General features: G+C 37.8%; 1 protein-coding gene and 1 pseudogene across 2 annotated transcripts in view; both read right to left on the reverse strand.

Annotated features, from left to right (window-relative positions):
• The window catches only part of LOC306638567 (actin-related protein 3B-like), a 317,597-nt pseudogene extending 303,910 nt beyond the window's left edge, over positions 1-13,687 (reverse strand). The window contains exons 1-2 of the transcript XR_013766811.1: positions 9,995-13,687; positions 9,223-9,889 (exon numbers count right to left, since the gene is read on the reverse strand). The product of XR_013766811.1 is annotated as an actin-related protein 3B-like (transcript). The remainder of the gene's footprint in view (positions 1-9,222; positions 9,890-9,994) is intronic.
• Positions 1-16,627, reverse strand: part of GAB2 (GRB2 associated binding protein 2) — a 207,084-nt gene that overhangs the window by 168,634 nt on the left and 21,823 nt on the right. The window lies entirely within an intron of this gene.

The following is a 16,627-nucleotide window of genomic DNA, read 5'->3' on the forward strand; positions in this document are numbered from 1 at the left end:
TATAGCAGAAGCCCAGTAGGCTTTGGGGAAAAGTGGATCCAGCTTCAGCTCCTGGCTCTATTACTTCTATGGTCCTGGGCTAGTTTCTTAGGTTAAGCTTGTTTCTGGCTGAAATGGGAGTATTATCTACCTCATAGTAGTATAATCAAGATTAGATGAGATATAATTGGTGGACACATGGAAATTTTATTTACTACACAGTAAATGTACAATAAAATTCATACTTCTTGCCAGGTGCAGTGGTACACACCTATGATCTCAGTGGCTCAGGAGGTTGAGGCAGGAGGATCTTGAGTTCAAAGTCAGCCTCAGCAAAAGCAAGGTGCTAAACAACTCAGTGAGACTGTCTCTAAATAAAATGCAAAACAAGGCTGGGGATGTGGCTCAGTGGTTGAATAACCCTGAGTTCAATACCCCAGTACCAAAAAAAAAAGAAAAAAAAAAATTCACACTTCTTTCTCTTCCCCTATTTTCCTATTTTCCCTTCCCCTATTAGAGAGATAAGGAGAAAGAATCTGCTTAGGACAAAAAGCAATACTGAGTAACTATGGACATGTGTTTTATTTCTCAGCACCGTTTCCTTTTCTCTTAGGGAAATTGCTCTGAGAGTGGTGCTGCCCTCAGACCACTCCACATTTAGCATGGCAGTGTCAGGTGGTGTACTTGCAGCCCGAGGCTGACTACCAGGGTTCTCCAGTGTCCGGGTCACAGAGGTTGCTTCTGGAGTAGAAGTATAACCCAAGCTTTGTGTCCTACCCTAGGATTTCAGTTTGGAGTTCAAAGAGAAGGAATCTTGTCTGTTGGACCTCCTATCACTGGAGAAAGCTTGTCTACTCAAGAAAAGAGCCAATAACAGACAAGCAAAAGAGACACAACAAGAGCTCTGGGGACACTGAAATATAATCGTGTGCCCAAGGCCATCAGAGTTGCCCTGATAACTAAAACATTCCTTCAATTTTCTGAGCTTTCTTGGTATCATTCTAATACATTTCTATCTCAAATTTTTCTGTATACGTTCTTTCATCAGTAATTCAAACAGTCTTTAAAACTTCATTTATATTTTATTCCAGACTTTCTACAGGTACTTTGTGGTGAAGATCCCACTCAGTCCTCAAAACAAACCATTTAATGGGAAGGCATTACTTATCTTTCCCCTTTCTCCTAACTGTACATCTACAATAGTATGAACTTCTTTGTAAGCCCAGGGTGAGATCATAAGATTGATCATCACTTTTTATATTAACCAAAATCATGGTAGAATAATGAGTAATCACACCCACACATCACACCAACTAGTGTACGTTCAGGCTGCACCTGCTTAGGTCACATACCCAATTCAAATAATCGTGGTGGCCAGGAGAATGGAATGTGCTCACTGGCCACACTGGAAGCATAGGGCAGATGGAGCCAGCTTCCTAGACCCACAGATGTCTTAACAGAAATTATGATGATGATAGGAGGGAGGAAGAGGGAGATGCTTCAGAACAGACAATCAGTAAATGCTCACTATATAGAAAAATCAGAATGAGTAAGTTTTTAAGACTGTATTCCACATCATGTACAACCACCAGAATGGGATCCTGATTAGAGTAAGTTATATTCCATGTATGTATAATATGTCAAAATACACTCTACTATGTTTATCTAAAAAGAGCAAAAAAAAAAAAAAAAAAAAAAGACTGTCTAGATTTATGAACCATCTGCTCCATAACTCCTCCTGTACACATTACTTCCAGTTGCTATCTCACATGTTTTTCAGTCTTATTAAAGACTTGATCTCCAGGGATTTTAGTATTCTACACTGGGAAGCTGGCTAGTTTGTCCCTGACTCTTTAAACACTTATGCTGAGTACCAAGTTAAAGTGCTGATATGGCAAGATCAAGAGATCCCAGATGATTTCTAGAAGTTGCAACACTAAAGACCTGATTAAATCAGCAAGTCCCTCTTGACTTAATTAAAATGTCCTTGGCTATCTCCTTGCCTTGACATCCTCTTTAGTAAGTATAAACTCAAAATCACAGAGAAATAATAAAGGTAAGGCTTTTTAATTTTTTTTTTAAGAAAGGGTTTTATCAACAAGTTGACCTACATAACAGATTTCCCACTAGCTGATAACAGTGAGAAGTGTTTTTACAGAAATTTCTGTTAATGCAATGAGATGATGGTATCATTGCCTAGCTTTAGACATGAACTCTGGCAACTTGGGTTTTGAAGTTGAATACATATTCACTGTTTACCTTCAAGTAAAAGATGGCTGACCTCTAATAATGCCACCATCTTGAGCAAGACCAATCTTTCTGAACCCCACTTCCTGACATAAAAACAAGGATTCCACAACCTTCCTCATTAGATTCATAAGAGAATTAAAGGGTGGCTGGGACCTACTTGTATTACTTGAATATTTGAAAAGAATATGACTTCTGTAACTGTGAAATACAGTGCCTATTTGAGTGTTTCCAGTTTTTGGTTACTGGGAATGAAGATGCTATGAATATTAGTATATGAGTCTTTTTTCCTTTTAAAAAATTTGAGGTATACATATTTATGATAAAAGGCATACAATGTAATGTAATGTGTTCAGATAGGTGGGCTCTGAGAACTGCAGACACCTGTGTAACCACTACTGACAATGAGATGTGGAATATTTCTAATATACCATTTAAAGTTCCCTCCTGCTGCTTCTTAAGGAAAAAAAATCATATGATCAAGTGACTTGTCTCCTATTTGTTTTTTCTGTCTTTATAATTGAGATTTTATTGGCTATACTGAGAATCAGTACACAGACATTTCACTTTGTACACAATTCTTAACACATGTACCAGAAATCCAAGAAGACGTATACTGTAATTATTTTTCAGTTATTCTAGTGACTTTTCAGCTTTGAAGTTGTAGGCAAATTTTCCTTAAGGGAATATTGAATACCAATATCTTTGAATTCTGTTGTTACTTAGGTTTCACTAATTCATAACTTTGTCATACACACTACATACTCAAATTTTGCATCTTTCAGAGCACATTCCATGACCAAAGATGCTATAGAGCACACAGGATTTGACAGCAATGATCCAGCAATGGTCTTCTTTAAGAAACCACTATTAAAAATTCTATAGGAAATTCTATGTAAAAACACAGGAATAGAAATAATTTTAAATATTCAAGAAATTAAATGTAGGACTACGACTCCAAACTGCCATTCAATATGCTTTGTATTGAAGGATATAAAACTAGCCCCCACCTATGGAACATTAAGCTGACATCCAAGACAGTCCAAGCCTCCCATAATTCACTATCCCACTATTTTCTGGTTGTACCCAAAATAAACAACCAGCAAATTATTTCACTTCTTTAAAAAAAGTCATTTACACTTAAAAAGTAGGATGAGGTGGGATTCCCTCCTTTTTAAAGATATCTCCAGAGCTACTAAAAAAAATTGCATTTACAAAATAGTTGATAAAAATATTCCTCTGGATTGTACAGGGAGATAGGACTGCTGATAAGACACAGATATGATCGATCAGACTTGGTTTCTTTCTCTTCTGCTTCATCAGAGGCTGGCTTCCCCACATTTGAAGATTCTCCATTTTCTGCAGGTAAATCTTTAGTTTCCTGGTCAGTCACTTCAGTTTGTTTTCCCTTTGCTCCCTTTTTCTCTTTTGTTTGAACTTTTTTGTCTGAATATTTATCCTTGTTCACTGAGTTCCTGGGCTTGGCATCTGTCTTAGCAAAAGCAGCTCAGCTGACAACCTGGCTGACCTCTTGGGCTCCTCCTTCACCCAAGCTGGTGTTTCTCTCCGGCGCCGGAGCCTTCTGAAGCCATGCTGCCTGGCCAATGCTGCTCTCTTTTTTTTCCTCTTAATTTGATGAACAGAATTGTTTTTAAATGTTAATCCAAGCTTGTATTCCTCCAAAAACGCCTTGGTCATAACACGGGCAGCTCTGAGCTGGTGTTAAAGCTCTGATCTGGTGTTAAAGCAGATGAGGGGAAACAGTGCAAAGGATGACCCTAAAATTCAGAGTTGAGTGGATCATATAACACAATTTCCCAAACCTTTAAGCCAGATCTTTAAAGATGGTTGATCACTCACTCAGCTCTAGCCTTCCTTCTCACAGCCATTCTCTTATATCATCTGTAATCTAGTTGAGACAACTCTATATCCACATTTTACATCCCCACAGAGGTACACTACTGAAATATTTCTTTTGGTGGTTCTTATATTAGGGATTGTCAGGTAACACAGTTTCTCAGCATTTTTTTGAATTAAATTTTTAAATTTTGTTTTAACTACTTATACATGACAGTAGAATGCACTTTGATACATTATATAATGGAGTATAACTTCTCATTCTTCTGGTTACAGCAGTTTCTTAGCTTTAAAATATATATATTTATATATATATGAGTTCTGGGGGTGTAGCTCAGGGGTAGACAGTTTGCCTAGGATGTAGTATGTGTGAAGTCCTGGGGCCCATTCCCAGCAGTACCTTTAAAAAAATTCTTGTTTTGTTTTCATATTTAAATAGAATTCTGGGGGGCTGGAGTTGCAGCTCTATGGTAGAGCACTTGCCTAGCACGAGTGAGGCACTGGGTTCAATCCTCAGCACCACATAGAAATAAAAAAATAAAATAAAATAAAGGTATTGTGTCCATCTACAACTAAACAAAATTTAAAAAAAGATTTTTTCCTTTGGATATAGAGTAGGATGATACACTACTTATCATAGTCTATATTCTCTATGACTTCTTTCTTCACTTGAGAAATCAGGATGATAATATGCCTATGCTGTGAAGCTGTTCTGAGGATATGAAATAAAATTCATGTCTTGGTATCATGCCTCACACCTAGCACTGAGCATAGGGAAAAATGCATTCCTACAAAAATAAGACTGTGTAAAGCAGAAGTACTTCAGACGACAGCCACAGTTCCTGGTCTCAAGGGGTCTACAGCATTTCTTATATTCTGAGTTGTCTGCTAATGCATTTCCTCAGCTTTAAAAAAAATCTGACAGTTTTATTTTGCCTTCATCTTAAATAAAAAAAAAAAAGAAAGAGACTTTCACTGGATATAGAACCTAGGACAATAGTATTTTTTTTTTTTCCTTATAGAACTGTGGAGATATCACTGCATTATCTTGTGGTCTCCATTATTTCAGATAAAAGCAGCTATCACCTTGGATGAGACTCTGTGTGCGTGTGTGTGTGTTCCTTCTCTAACTACTTTTAAGATATTTTTCTGTATCTTTGTTTTTAGCAGTTTGACCATAATGAGCTTGGGTATGTTTTTCTTTGTGTTTATTCTATTTGAAATTAACTGAATTTCCAGGATCTGTGGCTTGCTGTTTATGATAAAATTTGAAATAATTTAGTCAATATTTCTTCAAGTATTTTTCTTCCCTTCCCCTACTCCTTCTGGAACACCACTACAAGTTAGATTTCCTGATAGTAGTTCACAAATCATTGAGCTTCTGTGTTTTTTTTCCAATCTTTTTCTCTGTTTTTTGGTGTGAATGATTTATCTTGGCCTGTCATATTCCTCCCTCATTCTGTCTTCTATTCCTCTCATCAGTTAGTTTACTGCATAACTTTTAGTTCCAAAGTTTCTGTTGTTTTACAACCCTCAATTTCCAAATCTCTACAGAAATTCCCCTTCTGTTCACCTATCATATTCTTCTTCTTCTTTTTTTTTTTTCTTTTTTGCTGTAGACCCTAATGTGTTTATCACAGTTTTTCAAAGCCTCTGTCTGCTAATTACAACATCTTGTGGGTTGTTTGAGGGTCTCTAAAAACTTATTTTTCTTTTGCATATGAATAGACAGACTGGAACAGCCCCATTCCCATTCCCATCCCCATTCTCATCCAATCCCATTCACGAGATTCTTGCAAATTGCAGAGGCTATCCTCAAACTTGTGATCCTCCTGCCTCAGCCTCCCTAGTTACTGGGATTTCAGACTTGTGACACTGTGCCCGGCTGGAAGTGCTTCTTCCAATGTTATGCATGATACATCGTGGAGATTCTGGTCCTATTATCTTTCTCTGAAGACTGATTTCTACTTTAGCAGGCAGTTTCTGAAGGATAACTTTGAATTTACAGAGGATGAATCTACAGCTTTTTTGGAATGGGTCTGTTTTGGTATAGACCTTAGTGCTATGATAATTCCTTCAGTATAAGGACATAATCTTTTATTCCAGGTTGTACTCCTCTAGATTTCAATGAAAAGTTTGAGGTGACCAAGCTGTTCTAATCTGGCAGGTCTCTGACTGCAACATGTCTCCCTGTGGTGGACAGCAGGTGAAACCTCAGTTCAGCAGTTTGTCCTTCCAGTTGTTTCCTCCTTGGGTCCCAAAAGTCTCACCCATCCAAGTATAAGGGTCAATCAAATATTTTTCTTTTTTTGCAGTGCTAAGGATTGAGCCTTAAACTAGGGCCTTGTACATGCCATATGAGCAGCTGTACCACTGAGCTACATCAGTGGGGTTTAATCACAGATTTTTATTGTTCCCCACTTCCAGGATTTTCCCTTCCAATTGTAGTTGCTCTGTAGATCTCAAACTCTTCAGGTTAAAGGTAAAACTTTCTTTTTGGCTTCTAATTACTATTCCTTGTGCACACTGGAGTATCCTTTCAGAAGGCAAGACATGTAAATATCTTTCCTATATTCAAAATATCAAAACTTCTCTAATTTTTACCTACTCTGTCTGGTTTTTCTTAAGTGTCTTCAGACAATTATTTTATATATTTTAAGTTTATAATTTTTTTCCTGTAACAAGATTTGGTCTGATACAAGCTATTCCACTGTTATGGAACTGAAAACTTCTCAAACCTCAAAATTTGGGAGGAAAATCTCAAAATCATGTAAGGTAAGATAATCACCTTACATAATTACCATGTCTTACCATGTCTCTAGTTGAGACATGGATAAAAATAAAACAGAATAAGGAAAAGTGTATTCACACTTTTCCTCTCTCTCTCTTTTTTTTTTTTTTTTTTTTTTTTTTTTGTGGCTACTGACACACAATTCAAACCATATTTTATTTAATCACCTTAGCATTTAATTTTTCCCCTAATCTTATCTCACTCAGTCAATATGACATTTCTCAAAACAGCTGAAGTTTCCTGTTCCCCCATAATCTGTGACTTCACCTCCTACAACAACCCCTGACTCCGCCTTCCCGGGGCCCTGGGACTCAGAGCCTTTGTCCTCGCAGTTCTTCCTCCTGACATTCCTGTTCCGGAAGCTGCGTGGATCTTCTTCTCTTCTCTTTTCAGTTTCTACTCAATTGTCGACTTTTCACAGGCCTTCCTTATCTTGCTTAAAACTGTACCTTATACACACACACACACTTCTATTCCTGCATTTTCTTCATAGCATCTTATATTTTCTTATAGTCAGTCTTTCCCACAAAGGACTATAAACTCCATGAAGACTTGGACTTTTGTTTTCATTCTGTGGTATATTCCTAGCATCTAGTACAGCTAACTCTTACTTGGTGGGTGATCAGTTAAAAAAATTTTTTTGGTAGTACTGAGATTGAACTCAGGGAAGCTCTATCATTGAACTGTATCCCTAGCTTTTTGTGCAATTTTTGAGACAGGGTCATGCTAAATTACCGAGGCTGGCCTTGAACTTGTGATCCTCCTGCCTCAGCCTCCCATGTTGCTGGGACTATAGGTGTGCACCACATTTATTATTTAAATAAATTCTGCTAACTGATTCAACTTCTGCTTCTCCTTCCTTCATTCACCCACTAAAATGGAAACACCAGTATCAGTTACTTTGTCTTAGTGTCATTCCTGCTGACTAATACATAGCTTCATATATAATAAGTGCTTATTAGATATTAGTATGAAGAAGCACTAGGTTTTATTATTCATTTATAAGGTATAGGCTTTTACAAAGGCCAGAATCTTCTTTTCCTCTGTTGCTTCATTAGTGTACCCTACTGAGGTTATATACTAAGTATGAGCATAAGTATCAACTGAATTAGTTAAATATGATCAGATATAAGACAGCACTTAAATGCTAAGTGATGATCAGGTATAAGTATGATGCTTCCATTTTTGCTAGTGGCATTTATTACAGATATCTTGCTATGCTATACTGCATTTCTGGTTCACTCTCTTAACTTCTATGGTCATTTATCCTTCCAACCAACATGCATATCTAATGTAGTGAAAGAAACTGGTGAACATGTGGGTTTCCAAGGCACTGACAGTATAAAATAGTAATGACAGCTAAATTGGGAAGGGAGGGTGGAAAACAAATTGGAATCAAAACATTAGACAATGGTAAAGACCAATGTAGAGGGAGTAGCATAATTAAAGCAGAACTTTCTTTTTTTTCACTTTTTTATTGGTGCATTATAGTTGTGCATAATGAGATTTGTTTGTTACATATCTGTACTTGCACGCAATATAACAATATAATTTGGCCAGCATCACTCCCCAGTACTTTCCCCTTCCATTCCCTGGCCCTTTTCTCTACTGTTCTCCCTTTGGTCTCCATGAGATCTGACCCCACCTTTTACTTTTTCCTCTCTGGTTTCCGTATATGAGAGAAAACATACCTCCCCTGACCTTCTGAGTTTGACTTACTTTGCTGAATATAATGACCTCTAAGTCCATCCTTTTCCCTGCAAATGACAATTTCATTTTCCTTTATGACTGAATAAAACTCCATTGTGTTTATATACTGTATTTTCTTTATCCATTCGTCTATTGATGGACACCTAGGTTGGTTCCATAGTTTGGCCACTGTGAATTGTGTTACTATAAATAGGGTTATGCATGTGTCGCTACAGCATGATGACTTAATTCGTTAATAATGAGGAATGGGATAGTTGGATCATACGGTGGTTCTATGCCTAATCTTTAGAGGAACCTCCATTCTGATTTCCATACTGGTGTACCAATGAACAATCCCACCGCCAACAGCAAAATAGTGTTCTAAAGCAGAACTTTTCTAAAGATCTTGAATTCTAAATGGCAGAGAGGTGGTGTTTTATTTTAGATTCCAAATAAAGAAGCTGGTGTAGTGGCACATGCCTATAAACCCCAGTGGCTCAGGAAAGTGAGGCAGGAGGATCACAAGTTGAAAGCCAGCCTCAGCAACTTATGAGGCCCCAAGAACTCAACAAGAACCTGTCTCAAAATTAAAAAATTAAAAGGGGTGGGGATGTGGCTCTGTGAACACCCCTAGGGGATTCAATCCTCAGTACCTACACCCCAAAATGAGATTCCAAATAAGAAATTTGGGTTAAAAAAAAAAAAGCAAGGCAAATCATTAAAATAATAGAAGTAGAATATGTGAATTCCAAACCATGGAAGAAAGAGAAAAAGACTTGAATAAAACCAGATGACTCTAACTGAAGGGGAGAAAGCAGGATAAATAGCATGAAACAAGATGGCAGGATATACCTAAATTTGTAAATAACCAGAGCAGTTTGGGGGAGATTGCTAAATAAAGTGGTTGAAGAGACTCTCCATGAGGTACTGACATTTGATGACAATAGCAATCACTTTTACAGAAGGTCACTATGGGTCAAGCACGATTCTAGATGCTTTATATATGTATGTATGTATTTCATTAGAAATGGTCTCATGAAAAAGACATTGCTACCCTATTTTATAGTTAAATAAATCAGAATACAAAGTAACATGAGTCAGGTAAGGGGCACACACCTGTAGTCCCAGCAGCTCAGGAGTCTGAGGCCTCAAGTAACTTGGTGAGATCCTGTCTGAAAATAAAAAGGGCTAGGGATGTGGCTCAGTGGTAAAGTACCTCTGGGTTCAATCCCTAGAACCAAAAGTCAAAAACTAAAGAAGTAACAAGTTCAAGATCACAGAGCCAATAAGTAGTAGAGCCAATTCTGAGTCCATGCTCGTAGCTACCTTTTTTTTTTTTTTTTTTTTTTTGCGGTGCCAGGGATTGAACCCAGGGCCTTGTGCATGCAAGGCAAGCACTCTACCAACTGAGCTATATCCCCAGCCCGCTACCTATGTTGTCTGAAGGCACTAGCTGATATCAGAAGGGTGAGAAGGAGCCAGATATGTGAAAGGGGTGGGGAGGTGATATATTCTAGACAGAAAGAAAAGCAAGCACAAAGGTCTGAAGTGGGGAAGAACTTGGGTCTTCAGAAGAACAGAAGAGCCAGCGTGACTGAACGGTAGTGAACCATCAGAGTGGTATGAGAATGAATTTGGGAGACACTGCAGGCCTCATCAAATAGTTTATCTGATTGCTTACTATATATCAGGGACTGAACTAAATGCCTTATTCTGATCCTACATTATATAATTTCTTGATACAAGAGTCTTATAATATATATTATTTCCCCTCCCCACTTTGTAGGTGTGGAAAGTGAGGCTTAAAGAGACCAAGTAAATTTGCTTATGATACATACCTAGTACAAGAGCCAGGGTTCAAACCAGGTGGGCCTTATGGCAAATCTCAGGCCACAACCATGGCATTGAGTCAAGCTAAAAATAATCATTTGATCAAGAATAGCCTCCATCTTCCTAGAGGCATGTGGCTATAAAAAGAAGATGCACCTATGTGTGATTCTGCTAAAGAATGCAGCTTGGAGAGAAGTGTCCCATGCTGTGGGATCTCAAACCAAGACTACCTTATCTCTGTACTTGGCTTTGTCCCAGCAAATCAGTTTGTTTATTTCTTGTCTTTGTTTAGTTTAGTCCTTTGGCTCTGAAAATGAATCTGCATTTTAGACTTTTGTCAATACATTTGCTATCATTTGTTTTTGCTGAAGAAGGCTCTTAGGACCTCAGCAGAGCCCTGGTATCCTGTTGGCCTGTATCTTCTATCTCTGTATCAGAAAAAGTACAGTCTAGCAATCTGGGATCCTGGTAGAAAAGGACAAAATAGAGAGTAACATAACAAATGGAGGAAGACATGGTCCCAGCTAAAGAATTATACCTCATGCTCAGGAATACAGGGAACAGGAAAGATGGTAACAGAATCAGCTCATTATGAAAAGAGCCTCTTGCAAGAGCAAGCCTACACCTGGGACTAAGGAACAGGAAAGAAGAGACTCTTCTTTGTATCTTGCTTTTCTAGGGACTTTGTCTTGCCTTCTTCCATCTTCTCCTAGCTCTGCTTATGGGGGGCAATCAACAGAAATACTGACAGAGTCAACCAGGTATCCCTGGTGATAAAGAAGCCATGTTTGATAAGGAGCACAGTATGGTGGCCTCATTAGTGAGTTGATGGACCCTAATATACCCCATTCTTCATGTCCGAGGTCCACCCAACTCTGGATATGAAATGTCAACTTCCCTGCTATATTTTTAATATTAGTAAACATTCATACTAGGTGAATAATATTTGTACATTAACTTTATTTTAGAAAGCTAGCGATCCTCAGAAACCACAAAGCAGGCCCAAATTTTGATGGACAGTACTGGGGTCAGAAATATTTTGATACCCTATAACATCTAGAAATACCTTAAATAAAAACACATAGCTGGGCGTGGAGGTGCATGCCTGCAATCCCAGAGATTTGGGAGGCTGCAGCAGGAGGGTCAGGAGTTCAAAGCCCACATCAGCAAAAGCAAGGGACTAAGCAACTACTGAGACCCTATCTCTAAATAAAATACAAAATAGGGCTGGGGATGTGGCTCAGTGGCTGAGTGCCCGAGTTCCATCTGCCGTACCCTGCCCCCACACACACACACACACACACACACACACACACACACACACACACACACACACACACACATCTGGCAATCAAAGAAATAACTCAACTCTCCCAGGACTGGAAGGAAAGAGGCAATAGTGAATGTCCAAAAAAAAAAAAAAATAGTGACCGTCCTCTTGGAGACCACTATTCACTGGGACAATGCAAAGCATTGTCCACATTCCTATATCCATGATTCAGATATAATCAGTAGGAAGGGAGATGATGCAGAACAATTGAAAGAACAGAAGTCCCAAGTTGTAAGGACTTTGCAGCTGAGCACCTATGACTCTATGAACGAAATGGACTCTCTGAGCCTCAAGTTTTTACTACATGGGCCTCTTCAGATGCTGATTCTATATAGGCAGATAGAAATAAAACAGTGGAGGGAAGATTAATAGGTGCCAAGCACTACTCTAAGTATTTCATAGTTATTCTTCTCAACTACTCTATAAGGCTAGTATTATTATCTCAATTTTATAGAGTCAGGTGAAGAAAGTTACCCAATGTCACAAAGCTTATAAGTGGAGGAGCTAAGACTGGAACCTAAGCAGTCTAGTTCCAGGAACCATATTCCTTACTTTTAAAATTCTGGTCCTAAGGGAGATCCAAGATGGCGGACTAGAGGGAGGCTGCGTTCCTTGTTACTCTGTAACTCGGGTTTCAAGCAGAGGAATATCTGTTTCTATGTGAGGCAGCCTTTGCTTCTCCTGGATTGCCCTGCTGTTTACCCCATTTGTCCACCACAGGGTGCCAGCATATCAACTACTTTTTGAATGCAGATTACTCACTGACTGCCACCTATCATTCGCAATTTGCCTGTTTGCCTGCCTCTTGCCTGCCCATTGCCTGCCTTTTACCTACCCATCACCCACCGCCTGAGGTCCACCTGCCCATCATCTGCTGGTAGCCTGCAGACTGCCAGAGGATCACCAGCTGCCTGCTATTGCCTGGAAGTCCACTGTCACAGGACACGCAGGACCCCCGGCCTGACCGACCTTACCCCACGTGGATTTGGTGCCTATGCCATGCGTTGCAGCTCCCCATTTGCCAACACATTTGGAAGTCACTGCAGCCATCTTGGATTATCCTGGAAGTGGAAGCAGCCATCTTTAAGTAGGGTCAATCTCATCCTCAGATGCTTGCTGGAGAATGGAAGTTCACAGTCAGGTACCTCTTGTGCATCAGGGTCCTGAAGACTGGGAGGTTTGAATAGTATATGACTGTTACAGTGCAGATATTTTTTTCTCCTTTTTGAAAATTTTTAAGTTTTTATTTCTTTATTTTTCTCATTCTATTATCCTTTTGCTTACCTGTTTCCTCAGAGTCTCTTTCTCCCTTTTCTCATGCTAACAACCAACTTCTTTTGATTACACTTTCACTCTTTCTATGATCTAGTACTTCTACATAGTCTTTTCTTATCCCATTAACAGTTACATCTTACCCCTTTCCCCATCCTCTTTGTCCACCATTAGAAACTGTAGACCTCATCGCAAATCTATTTGTTATACTGTAGATAATAATTGAACTCCTCAATTATTGAACTCATCCTCTCTGTTTATTATGACAACATTGTTAATGTCTTCATAGGGGCTATTTGGTTTAGGGCTGCATATTGTCTGTACTGAGTGCTGCTAATACTGATCTCCCCCTTAAAGAAGAGGTTTTAGAAACCTGCAGGGTAACTATAAGCCTATAGTGGGGAAACTGCAATACCCCAGATCTGCACTGCTAGAGGGGAAGATAAGTGAACAACATGAAAAAACAAGGGAAGAAAGTGTTCCAAACAAACCAAGATTCTATATCAATAGAATCCAATGACAGCATGGTACAAGAAATCTCAGAAAAGGATTTCAGAACATACTTAATTAAAATGATTTGCAAAGCAAAGAATAAGATAAGAGAGCAAAGGCAGGCAATGAACAATCACTCCAATAAACAGTTAAAAGAGCAACAGCAGGAAGCAAAAGATCATTTCAATGGAGAAAGATTCTGAAAAAAAAATCCTTGAAATGAAGGAAACAATAAATCAAATAAAAAACTCAATGGAAAGCATCACCAACAGACTAGATCACTTGGAAGACAGAACCTCAGACAATGAAGACAAAATATTTAATCTTGAAAATAAAGTTGACTAAACAGAGAAGACTGTTAGAAATCATGAACAGAACCTCCAAGAACTATGGGATATCATGAAAGGATCAAATTTAAGAATTATTGGGATTGAGGAAGGCACAGAGATACAAACCAAAAGCATGAACAACCTATTATATGAAAGAATATCAGAAAATGTCCCAAACCTGAAGAATGAAATGGAAAATCAACTACAAGAGGCTTACAGAACACCAAATGCACAAAATTACAACAGATCCACACCAAGGCATATTATAATGAAAGTGCCTAACATCCAAAATAAAGATAGAATTTCAAAGGCTGCGAGAGAAAAGCATCAGATTACATATGGGGGAAACCAATATCGGATATCAGCAGATTCTCAGCCCAGACCCTAAAAGCTAGAAGGACCTGGAACAACATATTTCAAGTTCTGAAAGAACATGGTTGCCAACCAAGAATCTTATACCCAGAAAAACTAACCTTCAGATTTGATGATGAAATAAACAAAAGTTAAAAGAATTTACAAATAGACTGTACTATAGAACATTCTCAGCAAAATATTTCATGAGGAGGAAATGAAAAACAACAATGCAGGTCAGCAAAGGGAGGAACTACCCTAAAGGAAAAGCCAATCAAAGGAGAAACCAAGTCAAATTAAAAACCAAAGATAAGCCAAAATGACTGGGAATACAAATCATGTCTGAATAATAATCTTGAATGTTAAAGGCCTAAACTCATCAATCAAAAGACATAGTTTGGCAGACTGGATTAAAAAGAAAGACCCAACAATATGCTACCTTCAAGAGACTCATCTCATAGAAAAAGACATACACAGTCTAAAGGTGTAAGGATAGGAAAAAAACATACCATGCCACGGACTCAGTAAAAAAGCAGGGGTTTCCATCCTTAAATCAGATAACGTGGTCTGCAAGCCAAAGTTAGTCAGAAGGGATAAAGAAGGTTATTTCATACTGCTTAAGGGAACCAAAAATCAGGAAGACATAATGATCATGAATATTTATGCCCCAAACAATGGCGCATCCATGTACGTCAAACAAATCCTTCTCAATCCCAGGAATCAAATAGATCACAACACAATAATTCTGGGTGACTTTAACACACGGCTGTCAGAATGCATGAGAAAATGCTTTCCCCTCCAGAGTCCTATCAATAGAGTATGTTAGCTAACTTTGGATTTTTGCCAATGGAGAGAGAAAAAAACGGTCTATCATTCACAGTTTTAATTTACATTTCTCTTTTTTAATAAGTGAAGTTAACTATCTTGTTGCTTATTAATAGCAAATTTTATTTCCTTTTTCTATGTTTCGAAAGGGTTATGATTTTGTCAATTTACATGTTAGGAAGGATAGCTCTTTGTGATATGAGCTGTAAATATTTCTCTTAGTTGTCTTTTTTAAAAGTTTGTTTATGATGCTTCTTTCCATAAAAAATTGATTTTTATGTAACAAAAAAGTACCGGTGAAATAATTTATGACTTGGGGATTTTGAGTCATGAAAGATTAGATAGTTCTTGCTAACTCCAGATTTGTAAAGAAAAAAATTGCAAGTTTTCTTATTATTATTTAATGGTCATATTATTTGAAAAATACATTTGGTATATATGGAATTTATCATGGTATATGAGGTAAGGCAGTGATATTACTTTACTTATCCCTATAACATTTATTGACTACTTATTTTTCCCAGTGATTTGAGATGATGTCCTCTTTATACACTCAATTTCTATATGCATCTGAGTGTACTTACTTCTGGGCATTCTGTTTTGCTAGTAGATCAGAATTATACTCTAAACTATTTAGGTTTTTAAAAATGCCTTAATGTGTTTTAGTGCTGGTCGCATTTCTGTTTATTTTTTTCACTAAATTTAGCATCAGGTGATATAGTTTAAAACTGTTAAGTTTTCATTGAGATTTTGTTAAAATTTACAAATTAATTTATACAATAATATGGTCCTTCTATTTGTACAAAGGCTATTTTTTTGGCTTCAGTGGTATTTTAATTTTTATTTTTAATGGGTCTCACATTTTTATTGACAAACATTAATATAATTTTTGTCACTGTTATATATGAAATATTTTTTTTCATTAAATCTCCCAAAAGATTGTTTGAATATATGTAAACTACTGATTTTTTTATGTTGATTTTGTAGTTGGTAATCTAAATTGAGCTATCTTACTGTTTGGAGTGGCTGTTAGTAAAATATCTTGAATCTGAAAAAAAAAATAATTTCCCATTTAAAAAAAAGATTCTGGTCCTGATAATTCTTACCCTGTGTGACCTTCTGCAGGCCACTGTATTTCATTAATTCAAAAAACTTAACATCAAGCCAGGCATAGTGGCTCACATCTGTAATCCCAGTAACTCAGGAGGCTGAGGCAAGAGGATCCCAAGTGCCAGGCCACCTTGGGCAATTTAGCAAGACCCTGTCTCAAAATAAAAAATACAAAGGACTGGGGATGTAGTTCAATGGTAGAGTGCCCCTGGGTTCAATACCCAGTACCTCAAATAAATAAATAAACAAAAATTTTAGCATCAAAATGAGAAAGTTTCTTGCTATTGACAGTGTCTTCTGTTAAGCTGCGGTCAGGACACACCTGTCATTGCCTGAATGAGGATGCACCTGACTGTCATCTGGTGGTGTAACTGAACAAATAAAACGTTGAAAAATAATTCAAGGGCCACTTTGGGGAGAAATATGAACCTCAATAGTTGCCAGAAGACTTTTTTGGTTAAAATCAGGTGTGGTGTCACATGCCTGTAATCCTAGTGGCTCAGGAGGCTGAGGCAGGAGAATTGT

Source organism: Sciurus vulgaris (genome assembly GCF_902686455.1).
Source record: "Sciurus vulgaris genome assembly, chromosome: 11".
Lineage (NCBI taxonomy): Eukaryota > Metazoa > Chordata > Mammalia > Rodentia > Sciuridae > Sciurus > Sciurus vulgaris.